The 6,000-nt window shown below is 38.3% G+C and overlaps 1 protein-coding gene across 8 annotated transcripts in view; it reads left to right on the forward strand.

Annotated features, from left to right (window-relative positions):
• The window catches only part of LPAR1 (lysophosphatidic acid receptor 1), a 175,374-nt gene that overhangs the window by 83,968 nt on the left and 85,406 nt on the right, over positions 1-6,000 (forward strand). Inside the window, exons 1-2 of one of the 8 annotated variants that reach the window (XM_023202043.2) lie at positions 3,095-3,100; positions 3,486-3,491. The exons of the other annotated variants lie outside the window; for them this stretch is intronic. The gene's annotated coding sequence lies outside the window, so the exon portion shown is untranslated. Of the gene's footprint in view, positions 1-3,094; positions 3,101-3,485; positions 3,492-6,000 lie in introns of those variants that run through there. 8 annotated transcript variants of the gene reach the window in all.

Genomic DNA, 6,000 nt, shown 5'->3' on the forward strand with positions numbered 1-6,000 from the left:
TGATAGTTTGCTGATAATGATGGTTTCCAGCTTCATCCATGTCCCTGCAAAGGACACGAACTCATCCTTTTTTATGTCCTAATCTTTATATATTTTTTTCTTCTATTTATTTGGGGCTTGATTTTGTTCTTTTCTAGTTTTTTTGAGATACATTTTTAGGTTGTTTATTGGAAATCTGTCTAGTTTTTTGATGTAGGAATTTATTGCTATAAATTTCCTTCTTCACACTGCTTTGGTTGTATCCATTGGTTTTGGTACATTGTGTTTCAATTTTCATTTGTTTCAAGAAATTTTTTTATTTTCTTCTTAATTTCTTCCTTGACCCAGTGGTCATTCAGTAGTGTTTTTTTTTTAAATTCCATGTATTTGTATAGTTTCCAAAGTTACTCTTGTAATTGATTTGTGATTTTTGTTTTGTTTTGTTTTGTTTCTGTTGTGTCTTGAGATAATTGGTATGATTTTTATTTAAATTTGTTGAGACTTTTTTGTGTGGTCTATTCTGGGAACTGTTCCACGGGCTGATACAAAGAATGTATATTCTATAGCAGTTGGATGAAATGTTCTCTAAATGTCTGTTAGGTCCATTTTTATGTAAAGTGTAGTTTAAATCCAGTGTTTCTTTGTTAATTTATTTCCTAATGCTGAAAGTGGGGTGTTGAAGTCCCCAACCATTATTGTATTGGAAAATGTCTCTTCCATTAGATCTAATAATATTATACATCTAGATGTTTGTGTGTTTCGTGCATATGTTTAGAATTGTTATATCTTTCTGGATTGATTCCTTTATCATTATATAATGATCCTCTTTGTCTCTTTTTACTGTTTTAATTTAAAGTCCATTTTATCTGACATGTGTATAGGTACTTGTGTTCATTCTTGGTTTTCATTTGCATGGAATATCTTTTTCTATCTTTTTACTTTCAGTCTACATGTGTCTTCACAGATGAGATGAGTTGCTTGTGTGTAACAATATAGTTGGATCACATTTTTAAATCCATTCAGCCAGTCTATATCTTTTAAGAGGAAAATTTAATCGGTTTACATTCTTGGTTGTTATTGATATGTGAGGGATTATTCCTGTCGTTTTGTTAATTGATTTTTGGTTGTTTCATGTATCCTTTTTCCTTTCTTTTTGTTTATCATTGTGGTTTTGTGGTTTTCTTTAGTGGTAACATATGAGTTCTTTCTCTTCCTCATTTGTGTGTTTGCTCTACCAGTGTTTTACACTTTTGTGTGTTTTCATGATGGTAGAAATTATCCTCTCACTTCCAAGTGTAGGACTCCCTGAAGCATTTCTTGTAGGTATGGTCTAGTGGTAATTCCCTCAACTTTTGCTTGTTTGGGAAATACATCATTTATTTTTCATTTATGAAGGATAACTTTGCTGGGTATAGTATCTTTACTGGCAGGTTTTTTTTTTTTTTCTTTCTTTCTTTTTTCCTCCTTCAGCACTTCAAATGAATGTGTCATCCCATCCCATTCTCTCCTGGCTATACAATTTCTCCTGACAAATCTGTTAGTCTGATGAGGGTTCCCTTATAAGTGACTTGATGCTTTTTTTTTTTCTTGTGGTTTTTATGATTCTCTGTCCTTGACTTTTGACAGTCTGATTGTTATATGCCACGGAGAAGACCTTTTTGGGTTGTATCTGTTTGGGGATCCCTGAGCCTCCGATATCTGGATGTCTAATTTTCTTGCTAGACTTGGGAAATTTTCAGCTATTATTTTGTTAAATAGGTCCTCTATCCATTTCATTTTTCTCTTTGCCTTCTGGAACATGTAAAATTCAAATATTTGATCAGTATATTGTGTCCAATATGTCACATAGGCTTTGTTCATTCTTTTTTTATCCTTTTGTTTCTCTTTTGGTCTGCCTGGGTCAGAAGACCTGTCTTCAAATTCTGAAATTGTTCTACTTGATCTTGTCTGTTGTTGAAGCTTTTTGAATGTATTTTGTATTTCTTTCAGTGAATTCTTTAATACCAATATTTCTGTTTGGTTCTTTTTAATGATATCTGTCTCTGCTAAATTTCTCATTTATATCCTGAATTGTTTTTCTGATTTCTTTTATTGTTTAATCTGAATTCTCTTATAATTCACTGTTTTTAAAAATATTATTATTTTGAATTCTTTATGCTGGATTTCATAAGTTTCTTTTTCATTAAAGTCTATTGCTGAAGAATTATTGTCCTCTTTTGAAGGTGTTGTGTTTCCTTGCTATTTTGTGTTTCTTTTGTTTGCATGTTGATAATTTACACATCTGATATAAAAGTTTCTTATTCCAGTTTTGGGAATTTACTTTCATAGGGGAGGATGTTTTCCTGAAGATGTATCTGTGGTGTTGGTTGTGTAGGTCACTTTGGCTTTGATTCTGAAGTATGTGAAGTAGTGTAGTCTCCATATAATTTCTTTGGCTGTAAATGCATCAGTAGTGTCTGAAATTTTTTTTTTTTTTTTGAGACCAAGTTTTGCTGTTGTTGCCCAGGCTGAGTGCAATGGTGCGATCTCAGCTCACCACAACCTCTGCCTCCTGGGTTCAAGTGATTCTTCTGCCTCAGCCTCCTACATAGTTGCAATTACAGGCATGTGCTACCATGCCCAGCCAATTTTGTATTTTTAGTAGTGTTGGGATTTCTCCATGTTGATCAGGGTGGTCTTGAACTCCTGACCTCAGGTGATCTGTCCACCTCGGCCTCCCAAAGTGCTGGGATTACAGGCATGAGCCATCACACCCGGCCTACGTGTCTGTAATTTTTTAAGTGTCTTAGGGTATGGCTGGTTGTGGAGGCTGTGGGAAAGATTTGCTGGGGCCAGGGATGTCAGATGGGTCAGTCCTGAGCCTCAGTAGTGGCAGTTGCAGGCTGAGCATGCCTGTTCTTGGTGGATACTGGTACCAGTGTAAGAGGTCCAGGCAGGCTGATTCTTGGGCTTCCAGGCTTGCCTGAGTGGCAGCAGTGGGCTAGGCATGTGAGTAGGTCCTTAGGTCCCTCTGAGTGTCAGGTGTGATGTGGGAGATAGCAGTATTAGTGATGGGATAACCCTGTGGGATCCAAGTGGTCCATACTGTGTCGACAGTGGCTGCAACAGACTGGGAGCGCCAGTCGCTAGTCCTGCAGGTGGCACATATATCTGTGTGCCAACTGAGGTGATAGTGGCAGTTTGGGTGAGCCCATCCTGAGGCCCCCAGGAAGCATGCTCAGATGCCAGTGGTGGTGGTTGGGGCAGGGAGATCCCGAGGCCCCTGGATGGCATGCTTGAGCACTGGAGTAGATGGCGGAGCTGGGCCAGGTGGACGTGTCCTCAGGCTCCCAAGTGCTGTGTGCCGGTGCTAGCTGTGGTAGGCAGGGGTGGGGTGATCCTCAGTTCTCCAGTGGAATGCTTGGTGGGGGTGGCAGTGACTGTGCTGTGGTCCTGCTGCTGGAGAGGGCGGGGTTGCTTTCAGTGGCAGCAACCATAGACCGGTGGCTGGAACGCTCATGCTTCAGCCCCAGGTGGCAGCTATAAGCAGAGTAGCCTTTCCTCAGGGCACTTTTAAATGTGTTGTAGCTCTGCTATTGCGGGCAGCAGAGTTGCTGCCAATGACAGTCAGCTGTGATGGTAGATGCAGGCAGGGGGTGTCAGTGTAACTTCAGATATGTGGAGCGAGGGTGGTCTTGGGCCCCTTGAGTAGGATGCAATTTGGTGGGGGCTGAGCTCTCAAAGTGGTGCTTTGCTGTAGCTGCTTAGGACTAGAGGGTGAGGGGGAAGGTGGGAATTGGCATGAGCTCCATCTCTGGAATAATACTGTTGTATGGTCTCCAGGCAGCTCCCTACATGAGTCTCAGGGCCCTTGTGGGCTGAGGGCCTCTTCTGTGTCTAGGATTGGAATCTGTGGTGGGATTGTGGACCACTGGGGGTCCCTTCCCCTTTCACTGCATCAAAGAGCCATTCCAGGCTTTTCACCAGTCCCAGAACAGCAGGCTGCCTTGCTTCCCTCTTCTTCCTTGCCTTAGGTGTTTCCTGTCACTTCTCTGTTGAATTCTAGTACTCTTTCTTAGGTGGTCTTTTTGAGGTGTGATTATCTACTTGCTATTTCCATTCTTTGTGGAGGAGGTGAGTACCAGATGCCTCTAGTCAGCCATCTTGGCTTCTGCAAGTTTTTAATATTCACAAGAATAATGTACTGCATGCATCCTTGTGCAAATTGCTTCCATCATTAGCATATTTAAAGCTATACTTTATTTTAACTGCTTTATAATATATCTTTCTGGTAATATTGTGGTTTATTCATTTACCAGTTGATCAATATTTGTGTTACTTTTGATATTTTGATATTATAAAAGAGCGGCAACTGGAATTCTTGTGTCTCTCCTTAGGCACATGTGTGATTTTTTTTAACTAGGGTTAGAATCTTTTGATCTAGTGTATGAACATGTTCATAGTTAGTAGTTTTTGCCAAACTGGTTGTCAAAGCTATTGTACTAAATTTTACTTTCACCAGCACTGTAGGACTGACCTCACTGACTCTACATTTTCCGACTTGGTAATTTTTGCCAACCTGATGAAAATAAATTGGATCTCACTGCAGTTTGTAATTAATTCTCTGATTCCCTGTAAATGTAATTTTCTTTTCATGTGATTATTGGCTCTTAAGGTTTTCTTTTCTGTGAATTGCCCATCCACATCGGTGCCCCTTTTTCTATTGGATTTTTTGGCTTTTCCCTTTTTGATTTGCAAGAACTCTTTACATTTCACTGTAGAGAAAGTCTTTCTTATGTGTGTTTCTAAAGTTTCTACTAATTTAGTTTTTCTTTTCACTCATTAGATTTTGTGGCACAGAAGTCTTAAAATGTTGATTACTCTAGTTTTATCAATGCTTTTTGGTCATATTTAGAAATAGTCCCCTCTTCAGAGTTTATAAATATATTTTTTCATTTTCTTCTTAAAATTATATTTTATTATATGTATATCTTCATATTGCCTGAAATGGATTTCTGTGTTTAAAATAAATATTAAGTTTTTAAGTATTTTTACATGAATGAAGAGATATTTCATTTTCTCAATTGATGGGTAAAATCATATCTCTCATATCAAGTTATAATATGTGTATTTCAGGCTCTCTATTCTGTTCCATTGGGCTATTCATGTATTCCTATGCCAATATCACAATGTCCCAACTACCATCACTTTAAAATGTAGTATTTAATAAGGCATCTAGTTATTAGTTTTCCAGTTGTCTTGGGTGTTGTTCTTTTGTGCTTTCATATCAATGTTCAGGGAGTCTGTCAAGTTCCATGAGAAACTCTTTTGGGATTTTAATTTTATCATGTTAAATTTATATATTGATACTGGGAAAACTGATGTCTTTACATCTTTATTCACAAAATATTTTATTTCTTCATTTAATTAGGTTTGCTTGTATGCTTTTGTAAAGTTAAACTTATTCCTGGATACATTAGAGCTTTCATTACTGTAAATGTGTTCTGTCTGGAAATAATAACTGGAATTTTTTTTCTGTTTTTGTTTTGTTTTGTTTTGTTTTTTGAGACAGAGTCTCGCTCTGTCGCCCAGGCTAGAGTGCAGTGGCATGATCTTGGCTCACTGCAAGCTCCGCCTCCCAAGTTCACACCATTCTCCTGCCTCAGCCTCCCGAGTAGCTGGGACTACAGGCACCTGGCACCACGCCCCGCTAATTTTTTGTATTTTTAGTAGAGACCGGGTTTCACCACGTTAGCTAGGATGGTCTCGATCTCCTGATGTTGTGATCCGCCTGCCTTGGCCTCCCAAAGTGCTGGGATTACAGGCGTGAGCCACCGCGCCCGGCCTTTTTCTGGTATTTTTATAGTAGCACTTGATTCATACGGCTTGATGATTAATTCAGAAAATTTATTAAACTCTCTTAATACAGTTTATTTATAGGTGTCTTGCATTTTCTGTGTAGCTGAATATATTATGTGTGGATAAAAATAAGGTTTTTAAAAAAATTTCCTGTTCCTTTTTTTTTTTTTTTTTTTTTTTTTT

This window comes from Piliocolobus tephrosceles, chromosome 14 (assembly GCF_002776525.5).
Source record: "Piliocolobus tephrosceles isolate RC106 chromosome 14, ASM277652v3, whole genome shotgun sequence".
Taxonomy (NCBI): Eukaryota; Metazoa; Chordata; class Mammalia; order Primates; family Cercopithecidae; genus Piliocolobus; species Piliocolobus tephrosceles.